General features: G+C 43.1%; 1 protein-coding gene across 1 annotated transcript in view; it reads right to left on the bottom strand.

The window, feature by feature from the left end:
• znrf3 (zinc and ring finger 3) overlaps positions 1 to 26,829 on the bottom strand; it is an 81,208-nt gene that overhangs the window by 32,701 nt on the left and 21,678 nt on the right. The gene's annotated exons all lie outside the window — the stretch shown is intronic.

A 26,829-nucleotide genomic window follows, 5' to 3' on the forward strand; every position in this document is an offset into this window, starting at 1 on the left:
AATTAACAAATCATCAAAATCTTTATTTGAAATCAAAATCTTACAAATGATTCCCCTATAAAACAAACCCTTCTACAATCAATTCCTTCTGAAATTGTTCTTGTTCACCTGCAGTATAAGCAACTTCCTCCATGAACTAGCCAAGACTAATCTTCTGAAGGCTTAATGGGCGGGGCTAAGGAGTCGTAGGCTGAATGACCTCAACCTGCACTAAGAGGCGGAGCCAAATATTCTCTTATAAACTATTTTTTATATATTTTAATAACTATACAACCATACAATATTGTAAGTCTAAGTGGATGGGGATAAACGTCTAGTTCAAAAACATACCACCTATTTGAATGACTCCCTTTTTAAATGATTCATTCCACCACAAATGACTCCATCAATGAGTGATTCGCGATTCGCCCATATACAAGTTCACCCATCTTCTTATGACTCCTATTATAAAGAAAATGTTGTTGTCAGTGGGTGGGGCTAAACAGCTGAGGGGGTGGAGCTATGCTGCCTGCATAAAGGCTGAATGGGTGGGGCTAAATGTACTTCTATAGGGTTAAACAACAGACCACCTATTTGAATGTCTCGCTTTTTAAATGATTCATTCCAACACAAATGACTCCATCAATGAGTGATTCGCGATTCGCCCATATACAAGTTCACCCATCTTCTTATGACTCCTATTATAAAGAAAATGTTGTTGTTAGTGGGTGGGGCTAAACAGCTGGGGGGGTGGAGCTATGCTGCTTGCATAAAGGCTGAATGGGTGGGGCTAAATGTACTTCTATAGGATTTAACAAGATATCACCTATTTGAATGACTCACTTTTTAAATGATTCATTACACCACAAATGACTCCATCGATACAAATTCACCCATCCTCATATGATTCCTGTTATAAAGAAAATGTTATCAGTGGGCGGGGCTAAACAGCTGAACAGGCGGAGCTATCTTGCCGTCTGGATGAAGGCTGAATGGGTGGGGCTAAATGTACATCTATAGGGTTAAACAAGATATCACCTATCTGAATGACTCACTTTTTAAATGATTCATTACACCACAAATGAATCTCTATCGATAAGTGATTAATGATTCGCCCCTATTACGAATTCACCTATCCTCATATGATTCCTGTTATAAAAAAAAAAAGTGTTGTCAGTAGGCGGAGCTATCTTGCTGCCTAGGTAAAGAATGTAGGGTGGATGGGCGGGGCTACAATACTGTAGGATAAAATGGGCGGGGCTATTCAATGGACACTCAATGGGTCAGACTAAAGTCATATAGGCAGAACTGCTTAGGCTAAACTCCAGTAGTTCTAAATGGGTGGAGCTAAACTCCTGTAGTTCTGAAGGGGCGGGGCTAAACTGCTAAAGCCAGGGTGGGCGTGGCTCTTCCTGCAGCTCAGTTTCTAGGTATACGGAGTGTTGTGAAACTTTAGCGGTGTTTATGACTCTTTAATAGACTGCAGTCAGTCGCTCAAACAGCGCAGCTCCAAAAGAGACACTGACCTGATTCCAGTTGGAGCGCTGCAATCAAAACAAGTGGGTGTGGCAGATCCATAACAACCCCCCCCCCCCCCCCACACACACACTTTCCGCACACACACACACACCCTCCACCCCCCCCCCCCCCCCCCAACCCAAGGAAATCAGAATGCCAGTCACATCGCACAAAAAAAAGCGCCGCACTCAGTCACTGACACAAATCACTGCGCCTTTGATCATCCAACAACAGCTACTTCAGCCCCCTCACCACCATCGCCCCTGGTTACACACACACACACACACACACACACTTCAATTGCACCCCGTGTTTTTTGTGCGCTGTGTGGCATGCTGTGCTGGCTGTCTTTGAAAGAGCTTGTCAGGGTTGTGATTCAAAGCACGAAGAGTGTGTGTGTGTGTGTGTGTGTGTGTGTGTGAACCTAGAGGAGCTAAAACAAGTTCAGTTTTACACACAGGACTTTGGCCTCGCTTTGGCACAGACCCATCTCGGCACAGACCTGCAGGAATTGTGCAATTGTGTTGACGGAAAATAAATACGTCACCTAAAAAAAAAAAAACGGCACAACTTTAGTCCATGTTCTTAAAAAAAAAAAAAAAAGTCCACCTTAAAAATGTGCTGCAGCTACAAGGTGTGCGGTGACTGTAATTTGTCATGCCACCTTAAATAATGTGACATTTATACTCTGTTCCATGATAAATGGTGCAGGAGGAGAAATGGTCATTTCCACCTTAAATTGTGAAGCAGATATGTTCTTCATTAAAAGAACCTTAAAAGACACAGTAGTTACATAATATAAACTGGTTAGTCTTAAAATTACCATTCCACCTTAAATGGGTTAACAGTTATATTCCTGTAGCCTTGGGACTAACTTAAACACTGGTAGTTACATTATAGCACTTTACACAATTCCACTTCCACCTTAAATGGGTCTGCATTTATATTCCGTAGCCCTGCAATTCAATTCCACCTTTAATTGAGGCATCTCAAAATTTCTGTGCTACCTTAAATCAACACCTGTAGTTACAACCTAGTGCTTTACAAAAATTCTACATCCACCTTAAGTAGTTTAGCAGTACCAGGATTTGCACCAAATTGTCCATTCCACCTTAAATGATACAGCAGTTACATTCAGATGTCTTGAATTTTCCCTTCCACCTTAAACAATGTAGCATTCATATTCTGCTGCCTCAGATTTTCTGTGCAACAGGTACCTTCCAACCCCAGAATTTTTCCAGTCCACCTTATAAAATAAAACGCCTCTTATAATTCTGTGCCACCTTAAAAATGTTTCAGCTGTTTCCCCTGATGACTTTATTCCTTTGCTCAAAAGCAAAAGTTAAAAAGGTTTGATTTCCCACAAAACTTTCGCTTTAAATAAAGAACAAAAGAACTTCAAAGAGTGAAAGAGCTTCCAAAACATCAAAGCCTCGTTTCTCTTTAGTCTTTAAGATCTTAATGACCTGCTTCACTCGTCAAGGTCACCAAGATCACGATTCTGCTCACACCAACACTCTAACACTCCAATCAACATATAAACATCACTTTTATGTAAATGAGCTTGATTCTGATTGGCTGCGAGGTGAATAGGTGAGGATAAGGTGAGAGTGCAAGTGCAAGTATTAGTGACAGCGAGTGCAAGTATAAGTAAATGAGTGCAAATGTGAGTGCGAGTGTGATTATTAGTGTGAGCAGTGTGCAAGTGTGAGCGCAAGTGTGAGCAGTGTGTGAGTGTATGAGAGCAAGTGTGATTTTGACAGTGTGAGTGTAAAAGTGCAAGTATTAGTGAAAGCGAGTGCAAGTATAAGTGAGTATGAGGAATTATGAGTGTGAGTGCAAGTGTGAGCAGTGTGTGTGTGTGAGCGCAAATGAGAGTGCAAGAGTACAAGTATTAGTGAACAAGTGTGAGTGCAAGTGTGATTCTGACAGTGCAATTAAATTCGAAAGTGCAAGTATTAGCAAAAGCGAGTGCAAGAGTGCAAGTATTAGTGAGTATGAATGCAAGTGAGTGTGAGTGTGTGTGTAATGATCAGTGTGAGCAGTGTGCGAGTGTGAGCACAAGAGTGACTACAAGTGTGAGAGTGAGTCTTTGTGCACGGTGTTCTAATAGCAGAGGGCTCAAGCTCCAGCCTCAGGAATGGCATTTAGGTCGAGGCCAGTATCAGTTTCAGCCACAACAATCAGAGAGCCCAGCTCACCGCCGGCTTCAGCCACCACCAAACATCTCCTCACGTACCCAACACCGCCTTACACTACCACACACTACCACACACTACCACACACTACCACACACTACCACACACTACCACACACTACCAAAGCCAGCCTTACACTACCACACACTACCAAAGCCCGCCTTACACTACCACACACTACCAAAGCCCGCCTTACACTACCACACACTGATACACACTACCACACACACACACACACACACACACTACCACACACACTGCCTCTCACAAAAAAACACAGCCTACCTCACACTTCCAAACACTGATACACTTTACCACACACACACTGCCTCTCACCAACACCACAGTTTGCTTCAGACTCCCACACACCTCATAGTCCCCACATTACCACCCACTACCTCACACTACCACACACACACTGAACCACACACTGCTTCACACCTTATACTGCCCCACACTGCCGCCCACTACCACAAACACCGAAACCACAGCCTGCCTCACACTACCACACACTGACCCACACATTGGCCCTCACCAAAACCACACACTGCCTCACACACAAAACAAGAGTGATTAACCAGCTTATATGACTTCAGTACATATAAACACACTAATATAACATTACACTGTAAACATTTACCCTACTGTACTATAATGCTGTTCACACATATATAGTAAATTTAGAGTGTGTATTTTATAGATAAAATATTAATAACTCTATCAACACTCCAATACAGAATATAACACTTTAGCAGGGTCACAAACACTAATGAACAGCTATATAAACACAAACAAACTCACAACATAATAAAATGCACCAATATAAGGTTATAAACACCGTAAACGCCACAGTATATAATATGAATAGACTTATATTACTGTAATAAACTAAAAGGAATTTAAGTAAATGTCGCTACGATTCTCCAGAAACACAAAATAAAAAAGGAAAAAAAATGTACAGTTTTAGAACACACACACACACACACACACACACACACACACACACACACACACACACACACACACACACGAGGCAGCGAGTGTGTTCCTGAGCAGAGTAATAAAACTCGCCCTGACCTCTCTCTCTAAATTTCTTCCTCATCCTGCCGACTACGCCAACTACGCCCCCCAAACACCCTCCCAGCTTCCCCCGATTCCGACCCAATGCCCGTCACCCATCACACCACCCCCCCACGCACTAACACACACACACACACACACACACGGGAGAGCGGAGGATTTCCTGGAATAACAAACTGTCCTGCCAGGAGAGGTGGGGGAATATTTGATCAAAGCCAGCAGCGAGCCCCCCGGGCCGGCGGCCACTTAGAGCGGCCCTGGCCTCGGCTCGCGCTCTCAGGGCAGCTTTTCAAACAAGGCAGAGAGCCTTTCAAACAAGGCCAAGTGCTCGGCGCTCCGCTCAGCTTAGCTCAACGCCGCACCGCTACGCTAGCAGACACCAGCTGCACAAGGGGCTTTACAGGGCCCCCCGGCCTCCCACCCAAACCCTACACCCCCCGCCCCCTTTCATCTGGCTTTCTTCAGCGCTCACTGAAGTGGGGAGACGCTCTGAGGTGGATTCGGGCCCAGTTCAGCGTTACGCTTCTGCCTCGTCAGGCTACGACTCGCCAGGCACAGCGGCGGGAGATAAACCGTTATTATTTAAGTATTTGTATCGATATTGTGACGAGAGCTTTCACTATAAACTCATTGAATGAGCTGCATAGAACCAGGCAGAGCAAGTGGGAGACGAGTTAGACTGAGGAAGAGAGAGAGGCACAGTGATGGAGTAAAGTAGATTACAGGTAGAGTGCAGTAGTTTGTTGTGGAGCGAGGCAATATAAAGTAGAGTGAAGGCAGAGTGAGGTAGAGTGAGGTAAAGTGATTTAGATAGATGTAGAGTGAAGGTAGAGTGAGAGATTAAGGCAGTATGAAGGAAGAGTGAGGTAGAATGAGGTAAAGTAATGTTAGAGTGAAAGACATTGATGAAGAGTGAAGGAAGAATGAGGTAGAATAAAGTAGCAAGAAGGTAGAGTGCAGTAGTGTGTTGCGGAGGGAGGGAAAGTGAGAGAGTTAGAGAGAGGCAGAGCGAGGTAAATTGTGGTAAAGTGAGAGATATTGATGTAGGGTGAAGGTAGACTGAAGGCAGGGTGAGGTAGTGTGAGGTAAAGTGATGTAGACAGATGTAGAGTGATGGTAGAGTGAGACCAAGACCAAGAGTGCATCCAGTTCACATGTATGACAATAAACACAGTGAACAATATCTATACACACACACACACACGACAATATATACAAATATACATTAATCGAGATCGACTACTGCATTTGCCCTAATAGTATTGGTCCATTCCTCATTAAGCTACTGTATCATACAATGTAAAGAACATCTACCAGATTAACACGGTCAAAATGAGGGGAAAAAAACGACAAAAATGTAGATTCAAGTGACGGAAATGAAAGGAGAATTTTTAAGATTTTCAAAAACTGTATGGATCGGAAATGTCGGACTGCCTCAACTATACTTCCTTTCATCCATCCATCGTTTTCCCCATGTATCTATTAACTATGTATCTATTTTTCTTGGTCTCTCTATCTATCAATCTATCTATCTATCTATCTCATATCATATCATTTTTCTGTGTTGGTCTCTCTGCCGCGGGCATAGTGCTCCTTTCAGCTGCTGCTGCTGCTGCATACTTCCAGGAATACCTCATCCACAGAAACTAGAGGCATCGCTCATTATAATGTAGCCACACATCTTACAGAGGGCAAGAGCATGAGACAGACAGAAAGAGAGTGAGACAGAGAGAGACAGAACAGCACTGCCAGTTTCCTTTTGGCGACTGCTGTTTGAACTCTCTAGCCAAACAGAGGATCCCCTCAGAGACTCCAGCGCCGGTCAGGTTTGTCTATCAGAATAGTGAGACAAACTCTCGATCTCTGCCCGTCTGGACTGTTTATCTTTCACACTTTCCTTTATTTCTTTCCTGTTCCTCAGTGTGCGGAACCCAAAGCTTGTAGTTCTGGTCTGCAGTTGATGCACCAGCTAAAGAAGCAGCGAAATAAACCTGAGCAAATCCTGGCAATGGCCTGCAAACTGCAAACGCACCGCAGCGTCGCAAAGCAACAAACACAGGCATTGCCGAGGCCTGGCCTATTCACTATTCCTAGTCTGAACAGAGCAAGAGGAGGGGAAAGAAAGAAAAAAAGAAAAAATGGGGCGGGGGAGGAGCTTGAAGCTACGACGGCCTGTGCCTTCTCGTTTCCCAAGCGCTGGAAATAACTTCAAAGGGGATGACTGCCTTGAAGAGAGAGGATATAGAGTTACAGAGTGGCAGCTGGAGAAGCCTTGCAGGTGGGGCCTGCTCTGACAGTGTAATATTATCTCAGAAAAAGGAGCCCGGGCCCTTTTTCAATGGAGAAGACTTCCTCCCTTTTGTCCTCCAGACAAAACCTATGGAACCACAGTTGCAGAAGTTGTACCCAGGCCAGAAAAACACCCTAACGACTCGACTCGGCTTAGACTCGGCCGAGTGAAAGGATCCCGGAGAATCCGAACGAAGAATCCACACGAGAGGTGACATCATCGCTTCGATTGAGCGAAGACCTGCAAGAAAGAAGAGGGAAGCGACGGCATTTTCAGAAAGTGCAAGGGCAAGAGCCGATTCCAAGACCTCCCCCCTTGCGGCGGCACTGCAGTCGGCGGTCCGAGCGAGCGATGGAGGGAGGGAATACTTTGAGACAGTTGGCACACAGATAGAGGCATAACCACCCCGCCTGGCGGAGTCCCCTATTAGCGTCTTCCACAAAACCTCTCGCCTCCACATGCTGCCTCCAAGGCAACGGCGCAAACAAACAAGCGCTGTGATTTAGGTATTAGACCCGCGCTCGGAGAGGACACTTAATATCATGTAAATATTCAAAAATGCGCCAGCAGGCCTGTGGGCTGACAGCTCCAGGCACGCGAGAAGACTGGCACTGGCGACTCTATTAACATGCAAAGAGTGCAGACTTAAACCATCAATGGCGGGGAAGGAGACACCTTCCAAACCCCCTGACGGTGTCACTTTCAACTCACCCAGTCACTTCAAAGAGTGTAACCTGACAACCCTACTGTACCAAAAAAAATAATAAATTCAACGATAGATAATAGGGGTGTAGGACGAGCCATTACTTCATGTGGTAAAAAAAAAAATCTGACATCCTGCTCGTGAAGGTGAAGGGTAAAGATGATAACTTCAACATGTACATACTGTACAGTATGTATGATCCTTCTACCAGTAGAGGAATCTCACTAAAGGCGTTTTTACACCTGATTATAGCAAACTCTGGTTTGTTTGTACCCTTAGTGCGGTTCAATTGAGCAGGTGTGAAAACTGAAGTAATCGCACTCTGGAGTGGTTCTCTTGTGGTGAGAATGTGATTTGGTCTCAATCCGACACAGATATCAAATATACTTCTTTTATTTGAGCTAAACTGCCGATAAAGTGCAGTTTAATCTGATCTACTAGCTAGCTAACGCTAATTAACAGAGCTATGAACAAATGCCATCTCTGCTGCTCCATGCTGTTTACACCCTTGGTAGAGCATGGTCTGTGCTGCGTTCACTGCTTGCAGCCACGTGACTCCCACATGACGCCTACTATGCGTACATATGCACGACACAGATAGAACGCACTGTACACTAACTGTGTCACACTACACGGACCTTTGTCGCTCACGACACTGAAATTCAGATCCAACGCAGGCAATTTGTCGGCTAAAACAGTGTAGTCTGAACAGGGAATTAGAAATACATACATAAAAAAACTTTAAAAGCATGCCGTTCTGAACGTTATCAAACATTACGAGTTAAAAGTTAATCACCAGGCATTAGAAACATTTAACCAAAGAATCAAAAAGTGCAAGAATGTATGAATGTGTTATGAATGTGCGTCTGTCCATAAGAGCTTCTATTTGAGCTTCTGTGGAACCCAAGCCCCTGCTCTGCAGATGAACTTTCACAACCTTCCCAACCTTGACATGCACACTTCACCTCTGCATGCTCCCCGTCCTCACCGCAAATCAAAAAGTAGCACACGGTCGTTAGAAACACGTGATTTACGCCACAGGAAGGCAACAGAACAGGTCAGAGAAGATCTCTGCAACCATTCTCGCAGTTTAAGAGGTGGCTAAATCCGAACCCGTCTCGGATCGGAGTCATCAACACCTCGCCTCAGCGACGCCTTTGAAGTTCCTGCCTCGCTTTGAAGGTTGCGGCGGAGGCGAATGCCTGCGTCGGGCTCTTGGAAAGCCCCCAGAGTTGTGGAATGCAGAGCAAGCCGCTGCCCGGCCTGGAGGAATGCGATTAGAGCGCTGGAACACACCAGGGCTCCCGCACCCAGGAATGGCAAATATGGCCGCTCCACTGCCAGCGATCAGGCATACGGCGTTACAGAGGGAAAAAACAAAAGTGAGACAACAGGTTGGAGGGCGAGGAAAGGTAGAGCAAGAGCAAAACAAGAAGGACCAAAATACAAACATGTGAAAGAAGAAATTGCACATGCAAAGAATGTGGAATGCCTTTGATGTAACGAACCTAAGCCTTTTAAATCAATCAATCAATCATTCATAGCAATAAAGCAATGAAAAGCGCCTGGAATGAAAATGTTGCGTAAAATAATATGTAAACAAGTCAAGCTGCAGCTGTTATTTACTGTCACTTTCAGCGGAATTAACCCTTAAAGAGGCAAACCTAGCGGGAGTATTTTCATCCTAATGAATATGAATACTACAAATGAGAGAACTTTAATCTGGAGTATTGAAACCCTTTTTCAAGATATCAAATCAGAGGATTGCAAACTAAAGTAATTAAATTAAATTAAATAGCTTTAGGAACATTTAGGAAGAATATTCCAGGCAAGAGAGTTTTAAGAGTATTATAATGCTCAAGCAAGCACAAAAAAATATATCAAAAGTACGTGTATTTTTATTAAGACATGTTTTGAACCCAAATTGAAACTTTACAAAAAAAATCATCGATTTATATAGTTCTATGCACCCAACACTCCACACACACACACACATCTCTGCATCATCTTTAAATCTGCCCTTGCGCAAATGTCCGTCAACTCCTTGGCAGACAGTTTTACGGAGGGTGAGTAAAGCTGGAGATGACTGGGATGATCTTGCAGGTTCTTAAAGCAGGGTGGGGGATACATCTCGAAAAGGTCAACACCATTCCACCCATCCCCGCCACTCTTCCCCACCGCCTCACTCGGGCACAACAAGCTTCTGCCAAGCGAACAACTGCACAAACAGCCCACTTGTCAACGCGAGGAATCACAGCCACGATGAATGAGGTCATTTAACCGGAGGGATGAAGGATGAAGAAAAGGTTACAATGCGATACCGATGGCCACGATGACATTTTGATGGAAAGAAAAACACAACTGATAAAATACTAAAAGGACTTTTAAGCCAGATCTGCGAGGCACGTTCTCCTTTTGCAACCGCAGCTGTAAATCTACAAATTTAATCCTGTCGAGAGCAGATTATTTCTGGCTCGGGTTTCATCACCTTCCTTTTTTTTGGCAACTACTAGAATCATAGATCCCAGGAGACACACCAGTCAAAATATCCACCCGCTCCCTGACAACCTCACACATGCATAACTCGTCCGTAACCCTCACCCTCGCCCTCCTTTCCCCCAACCTAACAGTTGCCTCAGCTGTGAAAAGCTTAGATGAAACAGAGCAGGTTGAGGTCATAGAGACACTTGTCCAGCAGGGGATCTCAATGACCAGTGTCCGCTATGAGACCACCTGTCACTCAAACAAATCATGGCCCCCCATAACAAGCCAGACATGGAGAGAGGGTTTTTTGTTTTTTTTTTGCCATATCAGCAACATTTTGGCTATTTTATGGTATCGACAATGCTCTTGACTTGAGCATCACAGACTTAAATCAGTGTCTTTATATGAAGGACTTCCAGAAAATGTATATTTTCAAACAGTTCTTTCATATTTGCAACCCTATAAAAGTTATTATTTCTGGTGGATAAAAGCACAGGGCAGTCTACTAAGATATGTTTATTGTTTGAGCTGGAGATGTTCACCAATCAGGAGGTGGCTATTAAGGAAGTCCATACTGCATTTAATATTAATGATTGGGGATATTCCATTCAGTTTATTTAGTGGATTGCTGGACCATTCATCTTGCCATTTCCTTCTACAGTGAACTTCGACTAGACGGTAGGCATCTGTAATCGGAACACGGTTCCAAGTGAGTTCCTGGTTTCTTGCTCTCATGGGGAGAGGGTGAAGTGTCTTTCAGCAAATCACTGGAGGAACCCTCAGAGCTAGATCCATCCTCTGGAGTCAGTCAAGCTCAAGTTACAGAGATAAACGTCGGCTGAATGACAGGGTTTATGAATCCGCGGTCATGGAAAACCAAGAGCTCCAAGGCTAAGGAGGAACACAGCACCTCCTCCTACAACCCATTCAGCCAGTTTAGGACACACTATCCTTCCACTTTCTCCTACACCAGGGGCCTCATATGCACTAAAGGTGCGTATGCACCAAAAAAAAAAACACATTGCATACGCCATATATTTCACGCTCACGCTCAAATGTACATGTAAATGTGACTTGAACGTAAGAAAGTGCGTTCCCCCTATGACACATTCATTTCGGGCGTACGTATGTTTTTTGTACTTCTGCATTGTGTTAAGATATCCTTTACGCACACATTGTAGTAAGCCATTATTGGGTCAAATTACGTAAATTAATCAGACAATTAAACAATAAACAGCTTGGCTTACTGAAAGAATCATTCAACCGGTTTCTACTTAGCCTAGATGATGAAAATGTTGAGCTGGAGTTGTTGGAGATGGCAGCGTCGGCATTACTGAAAAACATTGCTAAAGGCCGGCGAATTCTTTGAGAGAGCATTTTCCGTGACCATTATGTTTTTTTTTGTTTGTTTTTTTGGCCCATGATGATGATGATTTGGCCCATCATGATGATTTTTTTAAGAGCATGGTTGGGATAAGATTACAAGCTGAGTGCATGATGGGTGGCTTCCTGGTAAGTAGAAAACTAATTTAAAATGTTTAAAAAAAAAAGTATATTATCATCCAGCTTAGAATAATTCATTTAAAACATTTTAGAACATTAGACTCTGTGGAATTAAGGGAGGAGACATGGCAGGTGTGATGTGTTGGTGCACTTGTGCTTACACATTTCAAGTTGATTGTGATGTACTAAGAGAAAGTACGTGGGATTCTGCTTAAGCACGGTTTGATGCATCTGGATTTTTTGTGCGTACAGAACTTTTTAAATTTTTTATTTTATTTTTGTTTTAGCTCTGAGGCGTACGGAACAATTTAGTAGGAAGTCCATGCAAGTCTTAGCACATGAGTCCTCAGGACCCAACTGGGTCAGGCTCAAACCTTGCCCTTGTTGTGAAAGGGCTAACTTTTAGGGCAAAGGCTTTTAAGGACTTTTAGGGACTTTTTTTAAAGACATTTGGGAAAACTGCAGCCAAATTTAACCTTCCACCAGATCTGAAACCCAAGCAAACAAGTGGAGTTAGACCGACCCCATTCGCTCACAATCTAAAGAAATGCAAGCCTTCCCTCAGCCTGCCTCAGGCTCCTGATTCTTTTTCCTCTCCACGGTCCCTCTTTGAACGGGGCAGCTATCGCCTTTCAAGAGAGCCAGAAGGAAACCTTGCTCCAGGAATTATACAACTCCTCGGGCCGACGATATTCTATAGGAAATGAGAATGTGAATAAACAAAGCAAAGCCATTTCCTGGAGCAGGGCAAGGAAAGACAGGGAGCAGCTTGGAGCGAGCCAGGTCTCCAGATATATTCCTTGAGGGAGGACCTTGGACGCCGTGCACAGGAGAGTCGGAAGCTATTTGGAAGCACTTCAAAACGCGAACTGCTGTATCTGAGCCACGGCTGGAATACGAGCAGAGGAAAGCGAGGACATGTGGATGTGCTTGTCTTGCATAAGAAGAAGAAGATTTAGCTGTTTATCAAATATAGTCAACTATCCTGAAGAGACTGGCTCTGAAACCAGCTGAAGCCATTCCTGGCTCAGGTTATATCAAGATACATATAGCAAGATTAGAATCAGGATCAGGATCTTGACTTGTACCATGGAGATCAGAGCCTGCAGAAACCAGCTAAAAGGCCAACCTCAATTTTAGGCCACAAGATCTTGACTTCTAATATGGAGAGCTGAGATTTTAGCGGTAGATTTCAGGGCCACAGATTCCCAGACCTCAGGATCTTGACTTGTACCATAGAGATCAGATACTTTAGAGACAGATTCCCAAACCTTAGGACCTTGACTTGTAAGATTAAGATCAGACCCTGAACAAATACATTTTTGGACCAATAATTCCCAGAACTCAGGATCTTGACTTGTACTATGGAGATTGAAGCTTGCAGGAACCAGCGTCCAAACCATTCCTTTCCAGGCCTCAGGATCTTTGTACCATGGAGATCATATTCCCACAGCCCCAAAGATAGTGTTATCCCAAAGATTACTCATCTAAACAATGCAATTGCAAAAAAAACATGTCTAAATCACAAAAACATACAGTACAAAGAGGTCAATTGCAAGATCTTCTGAGCATCTATCTATTTAAATGTTTAGTTCAACCTCATAATATCCAAGGCAGAACCTTCTCTACTCGAGCATCAGGTTAGACAAGTCCCTCTGGCTACAGCAACACCATGGTACTAATATCCTCTCATACAAAAGAGAGAGAGAAGGGTAGGGGGGAAAAAATCCCATCTAAGAGATTAACTTGCAGAGCCCGGTCGAGTTTGTATTGGGTTCACTGGCTCACTGCCTCCCCTCCTCCCCAGAGGTCCTGTTCTAAAGCTAAGCATGTCTTTGATACTCCACTATAAGCAATCTGGAGGAGTTACAGGTTTCTTTTGTAGTTAGTTCAGCGCTTGGGGAAAAAAAGGACTATGTTTGAGTGCCAAGGCTGGGATTTCTCCTCGCTTTTCTTTTTCAACCCCCTCCTTCTCCTTGCAGACACACCCCTCTAGCCCTATCTTTCTCTGCACCCTCCCCCACTCCAAACACAGCGGAACTGAATCAGAAACTTTACTCCCTTTTTTTTGCCCCCTCATCTTTCCACTTCACAGTTAAAAAGCCTACAGACCATTTTTCTGGGAGCAGTAATAGAGATGGAGAGGCGAGGGAGGGAAATAGAAGCCTCGGCGACAAAGAAAGATTGGAGATATCCATATTTGGCGGTTGATGAAGAAAGGACATGGGGCAGTTGAGGAGAAAGAGGAGGAAAGGATGGATGGAAAAGGGAGGGAGAGGTTCGACTCCCCTTGGAGATTTTCTTAAACCCATTACATCAGCTTTCTTCTGCTTCACAGACCGAGTGGCCTGAGCTTTTTGAGAAAACAGAAAATGACCTAAGCTGACGTTCAAGAGCCGTGGCTGCGGTGGGTCACCTGCGGTCGGACATTTTATCATAAATGACAGAACAGTTCAAAAGTGCTCCCTCTCCCTCTCCGTCGACTTCTGGTTCTGGTTCGTCTTTCGTTTCGCGGTGGCAACCCACGTTAAACCGTTCTAAAAGCAACAAAAAACACCACAACAGAGGCAATCATTGGATATGCCCCTTAGAACGCTCTGATCTATAAAAAGGATGTGGGACTATTTTTGAATAATACTAAGAAAACTCGCTCTGTGGTCGCCGCTAGAAACGCAGAGAACTGCTCTGATTATTTCTGACAAGAAAAGTGGCCGGTCAGGGACGAGTTCAGCAAAGTTGATTTGGGAACCGCTCGCAAAACCTCCAACCCAAACCGGCCTTGATCACAGGAATTCCATTCAGTGCAGACGGCCTCAGGCAACCCACCAAAGAGCGGGCCTAAAACTTCCAGTTCAGTCCGTATTGGTAAACATGCTTCTCTTTTAGAGCCAAGAATTGCCAGCTCGCTCTCGAAAATTCATGTGGACGCTTCATAACATCCCAAACAGACCTCAATAACAACAACAAGAACAAGCCAACCACTAAACTAAACTAAACTAAACATTGTTATATTAAAAAAGCGCCAGAAAAGAACACAAACAAGTCTGATTGAAACACAGCAGTAGATGGTCAAACACATACTATAAGAAATAAAAAGTTAGTAGTGAAGTCTCTATGGTTCAGAACTTTTCATATTCATTTTCATCTTCTGGACATGTAAATACCACATTTTGCAGGAAGCATCAAAAAAAGCATCAAAAATGCTTCGATGGCTATTTAACAGAGCAAAAATAATTGAAGACTAATCAGAAACATGGGTTAATCAATAGGTTAGTGGTCTACCAAAATATTTATCATTAGCTGCAGCCCTTTACAAAAAAAACAATACGCTCCTACAGGGACTGGACAAGCTTAAAGTACTGTAGCTGAATGCATGCTTTTAAAGGAGTTTCCACATACATGTGAACATGCAGTGTACACAATAGATATCATATCATAGATATCATCAGGAGATCACTGGTTTGAATCCTGTTCAAGCAGCTTGCCATCAGCTGCCAGAGCTCTAAAAGAGAGCACAACTGGCCTTGCTTGCTCTCTCTGGGTGGGTACAGTACAGTAGATGGCGCGCTCTCTTTCCCCTCATCACTCCTAGGGTGATGTGGATCAGCACAAGGCTGTGTCTGTGAGCTGATGTATCGGAACTGAGTCGCAGCGTTTTCCTCCGAGCGTTAGCGCTGTGATGCTACTCGGCAGTTTGAAAAAAAAACAGTGTGGAATAGGACTTCACACTAGTCTTCACCCTCCTGGGATTGGGGCATCTCTAGAGCCCTAATGAATGGGTTGGGTAATTGGCCTTGTAAATTGGGGACAAAAACATTAGTAACCAAATACTGTGATTCCAATCATTGTCCGATTTTTCTTGGTATATATCCAACGCATACAGGTGTTTAAACAGATGAATCTCTACAGATCCACTCCATCACACACCATCTTCCCTCCATCTGTAGAACCAGCAAGCTGGCGAACTGACTGGGCCGACTGAATTATGGAAATGCTGCCGGGAAGGGGATAAACGGGCAGCTTTGATCTCCAGCCGTTGACCCGGTGGGCTGCAGGCACAGTGCCACGTATGCAGCGGCCCACTTCAAAACGTTCAGACTCGCACGGCCCATTCTAATCCCTAAACCCAGTCCATCAGCAATCTCTGCAACTCATCTTACACTTTTTAATTAGTGCAGAAACAGCACCAGTAAAGCCTGGGCTGTACCTGAGGACCAGGACCAGGACCTGGACCAGACTGAGCCTTAGACAAACACTGGCTACACCTGACTGTCCAATGCGGCTAAGCTAATCATATCCTTATATAAAGTGCAAGAGCCTCTTACATACCCATATGTACCCATATACTTATATATCTAGTAGGGCTGCAACGATTAGTCGCTATAACTGACGATTGACGATGATGTCGATTATTTTAATTTGTCGAATTTGCAAATTTCATTGTTGGCTAATCGTTAAATTGTCACAATACTGCATTACACAAAGTGCTGGTAACAAAAGTGCAATGGGAGATAAACCGGGGTAAATGGCTCACTTATACAGTTTACTCTCAATTTAATCTGTTTCTCAAAAAGTTCCCAAACACAACAGATTAAATGTGGAAAGTACTGATATTTAGTGAGTAAATATGTAAACAACATCTGAACGTTTATATAACTTTTAAATCTTATACTCAGCTGTTTCTATCATTTTTCTTTTAGAGTGGCTGAAATAGTTGCTGACTAATCAACTAATCGACTAATTGAAAAAATAATCATCAGATTAGTCGACTACCAAAATATGAATTAGTTGCAGCCCTAATATCTAGAGACATTTACTCTAACAAAAGCAGGATAAAGGTCAGAGAAAGTGTCCCAATACTTTTGTAATCTAAGAATAAAAAAAAAAAAAAAAAAAAAAAAACAGTAAATCACTTAAACTGAAACTGTATTCTCTGGGAGAAAAAAAAAAAAAGAAAACGAGGGGAAGAACAGAGGGAACGCACCAAAAGCAAACTTCAGACGGCCCCCCCCAGACTCCCGCCCAAATCAAAGCACTATAGTTCAAATCAAAGGCCCACACAGCGCTCGGGCCGGGCGATTCGGGGCCGGCCGGATGAAGCAAACGATGCCAAAGTGACCAAATCGAAACACCCCCCCCCCCCCCCAAGGTTCTGCTCCACCCCTGCCGTGATCAAACAGTGGATATTCCTCAGAGGAGGGGGGCGTGGTCCCGGGGGGACAGCAGTAGCCAACAACAAGCAACATAAAATAGCTTTCTTTATTAACACAGAGAGAGAGAGAGAGAGAGAGAGAGAGAGAGAGAGAGAGGGAGAAACAGCGAGCGGTCAAGCTGTTGCCTAGGTGAGCCGCTGCCGCCCCACAAACCCGCCGTATCCAGCCGAGCCACTCAGAACTAAACCCTAAACTTTCACACACAGAGACCAGAGAGAGAGAGAGAGAGAGAGAAAGAGAGAGAGAGAGAGAGAGAGAGAGAGAGAGAGAGAGAGAGAGAGAGAGAGAGAGAGATGAAGAAAGAGAAATGACCCTTGCTTTAGTAGTTTTACACTGCCGCTAAGAGGCGAACATAGCTAACAAGCTAACAAGTCTTAAAAATTTAGAGAGCTTCAAAGTTATGCAAAACAAGTAATGAAACTGAAGCACAACAATGTGCAGGGAAGCTATGAGGATAATGTAGCTAATCAGTGGTGGAAGCCTACGTACATCAAGCTATTAGTGCTGAAACAAGAAGGCTAATGCAGAAGAGGTGAAGTATGAGCACCAAGGATCAGAGAAGAAGGATAATGAGCAGGAGCAAGAGGAAAAGAACAACGTACAGAAGCAAGAGGAGCAGGAGAAGGAGAGGGATAATGTGCAGGAAAAGGAATAGCAAAATAAGAATAAGGAACAGGATAAGAATGATCAGAAGGATAATCTGAAGAAGCAAGTGCAGCAAAATGAGGATAAGAAACAGCAGAAGAATGATGAAGATAAGTATGACCTAGAGGAGCAGCGGAGAGAAATGAAGTAAAAGGATCAGGAGGAGAAGGATAATGAAGATGAGCAAAAGGAGAAGGGGAAGGATAAATGTACAGGACCAAGAGAAGAAGGATAAGGAGGACAATGTGCAAAAGCTAAAGGAGCAGAAAAAGAAGGACATTGAGCAAAACGAACATGAAGAAAAGGATAATTTAAAGGATAATGTATAGGAGCAAGAGCTTGTGCAAAGAGCAAGTGCGGCAAAATAAGAAGAAGGAACATAAAAAACGAGAAGGAGTACAGCAAATATGAGCAAGAGGAGAAGGATAATGTACAGGAGAAGGAGAAGCAGAAAGTCAAGGACAATGTGAAGAAGAGCAGGAGGAGAAGGATAAGGAGGACAATGAACAGGAGTACGTGCAGCATAATGAGGATAAGGAACAGGAGAAGGATTATAAGGAAAATAATTATAAGCAAGAGGATCAGGATGAGAAGGATAATGTACAGGAGCAAGAGGAGCAGGACAATGTGAAGAAGCAACAGTGTGGCAGACGTCAAGTCAAGTAGTTTTACTGTCAACACTGCATATGTACATTATATAAGAAGGATAATGTACTGGAGCAAGAGAAGAAAGATAAGGAGGATAATGTGCAAGAGCAAGAAGAGCAACAGGAAAAGAAGAAGGATAATAAAGATGAGCAAGAGGAGCAGGAGGAAAGGGACAATGTGAAGAAGACACAGGAGCAGGAGAAGGATAATGTACAGGAGCAAGAGAAGAAGGTGATGAGGATAATGTGCAGAAGCAAGTGTAGCAGACTAAGGATAAGTAACAGTAGAAGAATGATACAGAGGAAAAACAAGAGGAGAAGGACAATGTGAAGAAGCAACAGGAGTGAGAGCAATAATGTAAAGAAGTAAGAGAAAAAGAAAGATAAGGAGGATAATGTTCAGGTGCGAGAGGAAAGGAGGAGCAGTAGAGGAATGGCAACAGTACAGGAGCAGGGTCAAGAGGAGAAGAGGGATGAGGAGCAGAGGAAGAAGAAGATAAGAGGAGGAGGAGCTGAAGGAGACGTGTTTACAATCAGCAGTGCTGGGATAAAGAGAAGCTCGGCCAGCCGACTGAATTCCAACCGGCGTTTGTTCAGCGGTGATGTGAACGAGCCACACAGACGCAGTATTGTTCAGAACCACAGCGCCGGCAGGAGCAGAGCCAACAACCTCCACACACACTAACCTAACACACACACACACACACAGTCTGGAGGTGGGCTAATGGTCAGCCGTTACTCCAGAGGGTCTGCACAATGTCAGGATAAAACAAGAAGAGGAGGGGGCGGGTCCACAGGTACTGGCTTTTACAGCCCTAAATACACCCTAAGTCCAAAAAGGGACAAACATGCTGTTTACAATCAAATACATAAAGCAATGCTGATCCAAAATCTAGTAAAAAGTCCTGCCTGTACATTAGAAACAGTAACTCCAACAAAAGCAGGATAAAAACTTTTTGAAATCTGTTTTGGTTCAGCACCAAACATCTACATCAGAACAACCAGCTCCAGGATACACCTGCACACCTGCACGGGGGCCTCCCACAGCGGGCGCTCCGGAAAACAGCCGAGAGGCGGGAGGACCCGCTCGCCTCCGACCGCATGAGCTCATCCCGCACCATGCTTTCATCACTTTCACTCTGTCATGTAATATTAACCAAACTCCAGGCCTGAGGGGTCCGGACAGCCATTAAAAGCCCCGTGGGTATACGCCCCTCTCAGCCCCGGCAGCTCCAGGTCCCCCGGCCCCCCCGATCAGTAGCATAATGGTTAAAAGGGGAGCTGTTGGGAACCTACTGTGCGTCACACTAAGTCAAAATCCCCAAAAAGGTTTTTTTTAAATCATATTTGCATTATTCTCCGTCCTGTAAAGCTGCTTAGTGACCAATATCAACATCATCAGTTCTAAAAAGCGCTATACAAATAAATTTGATTTTATTTGTTTTTTTGTAGCTGCTTTAAATTATTAAATTGTACCTTCATACAAGTTACAGTTAGTTTCTAACAACCATAAAAGCCTGTGACTGTTTATTACTGTTTATTTAATTATTTTTATTCATTTATTTATATATTAATTTTATTTTGATTCGTATGATTTGTTTATTATTTTAAAGAACAAAATGCTTGATATACAAGCTTAGTTCTAAAGATATAGCACTCAGTGCTACTCATGGGTGACGTAGACGCGGTACTTTTCCTGACCGACTCTAATTTTATTTTATCATTTACTTTAACTATTACTATTTTTCTTTATTTTCTAATTAATAAATGCTTTACTTTTAATGCATTCTTTTTTTATGGTTCCTTTTTTGATTTTCCTATTTTATATATATCCCTTTTTTCATATCTAATGTATTTAATCCCTTTTATACTGCAAATGCTCGGCTACACTGAACTCCTGAGTGGGTGAAAAAAAAAATAGTTGTTTGATTATAACAGTAAAACAGCAGAAATAAACTTAATTCAAACAAAATGACATTATAATGCCAGTTCCAGTTCGTTTGTTCCAGGAGTCTCTAGATTAAACTGAGTCTCAACACATTTTAAACCACGATGAATGAAGACCCGCATTCACAATCATGGGTAAACTGGAGAATCAGGTTTGCACGTTATCCTGAGCTGCCTTTTCTCAGATGTTCCTTGAGGTGTAGGGGCTATGCTGGTTTATTACATGCAGGAGGCAAAACATGAGCCAAATTCTCAATTGTGTGGAAAACGACCTGCTTGGACATTAACCAAACTGCTTTATACTATTATACAAACTGCTTTATACTATTATACAGTGAGGCTTAAGGGAGATTATGTTTGGGTAATGTCTGATACAACATTCCCAGTTATGTTTCTATTCATTTACCTCACATGTCTGAGCTGGGAAGGACATAGGTTAGCATTGCTAATTATAGCGGTTGTATACAACACATTATACAGTATTTTAACCATCCAAACAACATTGAAAAATGAAATGCCAGCATGACCCACTGCCAAATGTCCAGAAAACTACCTGAAAACTACCTTTACATTACCTGGACGTATTTATTCCGCAGTACGATAAAGTCCAGGTCCAGGATAATGTCTGCTACAACGTATTAAGACATTTTTGCTCACACATCCAGCTCCTCCATGTAAAGTTCGAACCTCCAAGTACGTTCTGGGATATCACGCGTGAGCAAAAGTGAAAGCGACTGCTAGCAACTTAGCCTAGCATGTGGCATTATCTCCACATCTGATACCAAACATGTCTTGGCTGATCGACTGCATCTGGGCCCTGTGATCAATCACGTTTTTCTACACCAGAGTTTTCTACACCATAACCGCAATCACAAGGCCTCCAGATCCTTATCGGCCGCAGTCCTCCTCCTTCAAGGGCTCGTTCAGGTGGGCTGGTGATCAGCGCGGTTTACCCAACGCTCCAGAAGCGTACCTGTCAAAATAACGGCAGGCCGAGAACAGAGCGCCCATTGTGGATGCCACCATCCTCGGGATTCGTCCAGGCCTCCTACCTGGGCCCGTTCTGCTGCTCACCTTCATAAGCCTGAGCGCTCCATCATCACCCCTACACAGGAGTCTATTCAGAGCCTCCGAGACAAAGAGCAGAGTGTACGGCTGCCATTCCAGGCATCCGTGGCACGCCGATATTCACCCCTGATAGGGGCTCAGATCCTTTGTGTTTCGGCCATGCTCTCTTCTCTTCTTTGCGCTCCTCCGCCCCTCCTCCTCTGTCCTTTTTCTCTTTCGTCTCCGGTGACCTCCTGTCAAGAAGACTGTAGGATCTAAACAGCGAGCCACACCAAGCTTTTGTCTGCCTTTGATTGTTTTGTCTGGCATCAGAAAATAATTGTTGGGTTGAGTGGGTGTGTGTTAGAGTGTGTGTGTTCTTTTGGAATTCCAAAACTTTGTATTAGCCGCATTGAGGTCAAGCCTCTTTCTCACTCTAAGCATCAGTGGGGAAAGTAATCTGGTAATGTCTCAGGTTTAGTCATGGCGTTGTTCACACTTGAAGCTAAAAAACACTTTTTTTTTTTTTTTTTACCAAAAGCAGTGCAGAGTGTTTTTAAGCTCTGACTCTGAACCTAATTCAGTGTATTTATTTAACACTACATACCAAGGGAAGTAGAACCCAAATGGAATTGTATCAGGATTTTATGCCCTTGCTTGCATTTACACTGGACCTTCCATTCGGGTTTATTTTACCACTGCATCTTTCTCACTCTAAGCATCAGTGGGGAAAGTAATCTGGAAATGTCTCAGGTTTAGTCATGGCGTTGTTCACACTTGAAGCTATAAAACTTTTATGTTTTTTTACCAAAAGCAGTGCAGATACTTTCCAAGCTCTGACCCTGAACCTTGATCCAGTTTATTTAACACTACATACCAAGGGAAGAGGGACCCAAATGGAATTGAACCAGGATTTTAGCTCTTGCTTGCATTCACACTGGACCCTCCATTTGGGTTTATTTGACCACTACCTAGTCAGGAAACTATACTGTTGGTTCCAAACATTAGTATTCTGCCACCTTGCCAAGATTTCAGCTCTTGCCTGTGTTCACACTAAAACCTCTATTCAGATTGGGCTACAAACTCAACCTCAATTTGATTTAGCCTACATACCGAGAAAAGACTAAAAGAAGAACACCTGTGGATCCACCTTAACCAGGATTTCAGCTCTGGCTTGTGTAGCTTTTGATTGTTTTGTCTGGTGGCAGAAAATAATCACTGGTTTTAGGGTGTGTATGTTCTTGTGGAATTCCAAACCTTCAGATTAGTCTCATTTGTGGTCAAGTCTCTTTCCTACTGTAAGCAATAGCATTGAAAGTAACTTGATAAGGTTGTAAGTAATATAAGTTTAGAGTCGTTCACACTTAAACAGAGTACATGCATTGGTACTCTCTGCACTGGTTACCTGTGAGACATTGGATCTAATTTAATGTTTTATGGTATGTTAATAAGGCTTTATATGTTATGGTACAAAGCTACATATACGGATACAGATCTCCTTTACCCTCGCTCTTTTTTTTTTTTTGATCCCTACAAACCTTTAAGACTAACATAAGGACTCATCTATTTGCCCTGGCATTTACATACTCTTAGGGATAAGGGACTGTGTTGTATTCTTTGTTCTTTTTATTGTTGCTGTCTTGTTTTAAGCAGTTTTTGCCCTCTATAGCCTGGATTAGGGGTTATATAAAGAAATATTTTAAACTGATTTGTCTTCTTTTTTCCTTTATGTTTGTGTCCTTTAAATGTGCTTTATAAATAAATCTGACTTGATTTGATTTGACTCAAAGCTCAGAGGTGCAGATTTGTTCCACACTAGCAGCACTGAACTAGAAGCACTGGCTTTTCTTCGCAAACAACCCTGTCGCTAATGGATCCCATGCAAGGAAGGGAACTTGCCGGATCGACATTACCAGGATTTCAGATCTGGCTCGCATTCACACTGAACTCTAATCCGGTTTAATTACCGCTACGTCCTTAGGGAACAGTGACCGAGTGGCCGAGAAGGACTCGCTCGCTCGCTCTCTCTCTCTCTTTCCATCCACTTATCAGAGTCTCATCTCCGGCATGTGGAGAGAGGGACATACCATCCCCTTGACCCATCCTGTGAGCTCTGGAGCTGGGCAGCGAGGCCCCGCCGGTGCCTTTGATGCTCTCCACTGCAGCTGCTGATAGTATCGGAACTGTCCTCTCCTGGGTGTGTGCTGCAGCACGATAACAGAGCAGCCCAATCAGAGGAAGTGTGAGCTGTGATGGGGAACACACTGAGCCGGGATGCCAGGAGAGAGGAGGGGAAATTAGCAGAAAGAGAGAGACACAGAAAAAAAGAGGACAAGAAGAACGAGAGCGAAAGAAGATTAGAGAGTGGAGAAAAAAACGAAACTAGAAGAACCAAGAACTTCAGTGGACAGGGCTGCACAGAAGAAGCAATATCTCCTTGACCCTGCAACTTAACACACATAATGAAGAATTTCTTGATTTTCATCTGGCCTTCCAATTATAAACGATGGAACGATAAAACACTGGATCTCTACAAGCCAGTTTACGCTCCAGTATGGGATATACAGTTGTTGCCTATGTGCACCAAAAGGATAGCCAAGAAAGTACCCCAAGAAAAGTCACCCATCCTACACATAGCCATGTACCCTGCAAATAGGGGCCTACCATATGCATAGCTGTGTACCCTATACATAGCCGTAAACTCAATGCATAGCCATATACCATATGAATAAGTACCTACCCTACGCACAGTCAGGTACCCTAGAAATAGTTGCCAACCCTACACTTAGCCACATACTGTACGAATAGTCCGATATCTGGCAGGTAGTTTTGTACCCTATATATTGTCCTCTAACCTAAACATAGCTGGGCATCCTATGTGTTGGTGCCTACCCAATGCAAAGCCAGGTATCCTGTAAATACGTACATACCCTACACTTAGCAATATACCCTACCAGTTAGTCGCATACTCTACATACTGTACCCTACCCTACGCATTGTCCTATACCTTACACATAGCTGCATATCCTACGTATTGGTGCCTTCCCAATGCAAAGTACCACCTACAAATAGGTACCTACCCTACACCTAACCAAGTACCCTACGAATAGCACAATACCTAGCAAGTAAATGTGTACCCTACAAATTGTCCTGTACCCTACACATAGCTGAGCACCCTACGTATTGTTGCCTATCCACAAGCCACCTACCCTACGAACAGAATGTTACCTGGCCGATACCTACGCATTGTCCTGTTCCCTACACATACCTGTGTACCCTATATATTGTCCTGTACCTTCACATAGCTGTGCACCCTAGGTTTTGGTGCCTACCCAATGCAAAGCTACGTACCCTATGAATTGCCCTGTACCCTACACCTAGCCACGTACCCTACAAACAAGTGCCTACCCTGCAGGTAGCCATAGACCCTACACATGGTCCTGTACCCTGCGCATAGCAGTGTACCCTATGTGTGTTTCCGTCTCCTATAAATTCTTTGTAATGGTACATCAAACTATAAAAAAATGGCCTAGATTTGTAACACAAATACAGTATTTACAGCATCTGTTCCTAATTTTTTCATTCATTACAGGGCGTTGTAGTCAGTTCACTACATCCAAGCTGAGCACAAAGGGCAGAACACTATTAAACTCTATAGCCTGGTGGTTCAGTGTGTGATGACTTGTGCTACAGGCGGTAGCTTCTATATTTTTAATATCAATATCAGAATTAAATAATTTAGATAAAATTTAAGACGTGTATTGTGATTTTGGCATCATCATCCAGACACACCAGACACAACCCCACCAGATAACCTTAAATGGTCTTAAAGAGTCGTGAGTAGAAGCTCTGCTATACACTCTGGACAAATATGATCCCTGGACACTTGCTCAGACGGGGGGGCGGGTCACTCCAGGGCTGTAAGGGATGGGTACAGTTGAAGGGTATAGTGGGGGGGTGGGGGTTTAGAAGTGGGCTTACAGAGCAGAGGACAGGTGTCACAATGCCATGCCTGACTGTGTGACCTCTACCAGGAGTTTACATCCATACTGGTGTCCACTTACAGTATTAACAGAGAACTCTGGGCAGCAGCCAGCAGGGAGTGGACGGAAAGAATACAATAACTGATTTTTATTGGACGATACACTGGTTCAAAAATTTGTACAATAAAATATATTGCCACTGTAAGACTAATTTATGCCACTTAATGTAATGATGGTAGCCTTATAATAGAATTACACTCTTTTATAGAGCCTGCAATTATAATATAGAAAATTAACAAATATACTAAAACCAAATACACTGACTATCTGGCAACCGAGATTGTTAGGAAAAAATCACTGAAGCGAAAAGACTGTAAAAATTAAGTTTTGGTTTATATATAATGATTTTGATGACATGATAAAACCATAACCAGCTAAAAATAAATACTTCTAAATGTGATTTTGTGAATATATAGCCTGATAAACTTATGTATTAGTAACATTAATGAAAACCTATATTTTCATTACTCAGACTTCGGCACAATTTTATTGCCCAATATCCCTATTTATTAAAAATAATCACAATCAGCAATCCTGAGGCCTTTAATAAATAAAGAAAATATTGATATTGTATTGTATTGTGATATTTTGCTTGGCAATGCTGGATTGATTTACAAAAACAAATAGTATTGATTTTTATTTAATTATTAGTTTTGATGTGAAGATTGGTGTCAGAAGTGGTTCATTTACTATGTTGTCTAAAGTATCGCAATATATTGTAATATTTTGAACTGAATATTAGTAATTTGTAGTAATTATTGCCAAGTTCTTGCCAATACAAAGCTCTCTACTGACGTCTTGACAATTTATTGTTCGATAAGTTGATTAAATATTGTAATTATGGTGACAGGCCTGAACAATACACGTCCTACACTGAGACTAGCAGCAAACACTACCTTTATCTTATCTGTCCTTTAACTTAAGAAGCTGGACGTTTAGGAAGACATCCGTCTTCTGACTTGTCCACAGCGAGAATCCAGACTCCAGAAGCCCAGGGCAGTTCCTGGGTAACTCCATTGTTAGCGTCTCCAGATGGTTGCGATTTGCATTTGGCTCGTTGAAGCTCGTCAGAGCCCAAAGCCTGAGGGCCAAATCACCCTCCTGTGCATTAACACCATTGACCTAAAGACCTCCGACCTCTGCAGGGCACATCTTCATAACCTAACGTGACCCTGAGGTCACCACATCAGAGGGCCGCACCACACCAGGCGCCTGAACTGTCAGGGATGGGGAGTGGAGCCTTTTGCAAAAAGAACGAAGAAAATGACTCCAGATGAGGCGAATTACATAAAAAAAAAAACATGTTTCTGAAGTCAGGAGGAACTTAATTTCTGTCTAGTTTGGACAAAATGAGAACAATTTTGTGGGTATTAAGGCATTTGAACTCAGACTTCAGTCAAACTCAAATATTATGTATAAGACAACATACAGTACATTGTCATGACTACAATGTTAATTTATGTAACGTTTAAAGAGATAGTTGGGACCAGCACAGGTATTTTGGACATGGGTATGCTGGTAAACAAACCTAG

Source organism: Astyanax mexicanus, chromosome 22 (assembly GCF_023375975.1).
Source record: "Astyanax mexicanus isolate ESR-SI-001 chromosome 22, AstMex3_surface, whole genome shotgun sequence".
In the NCBI taxonomy this organism is placed as follows: domain Eukaryota; kingdom Metazoa; phylum Chordata; class Actinopteri; order Characiformes; family Acestrorhamphidae; genus Astyanax; species Astyanax mexicanus.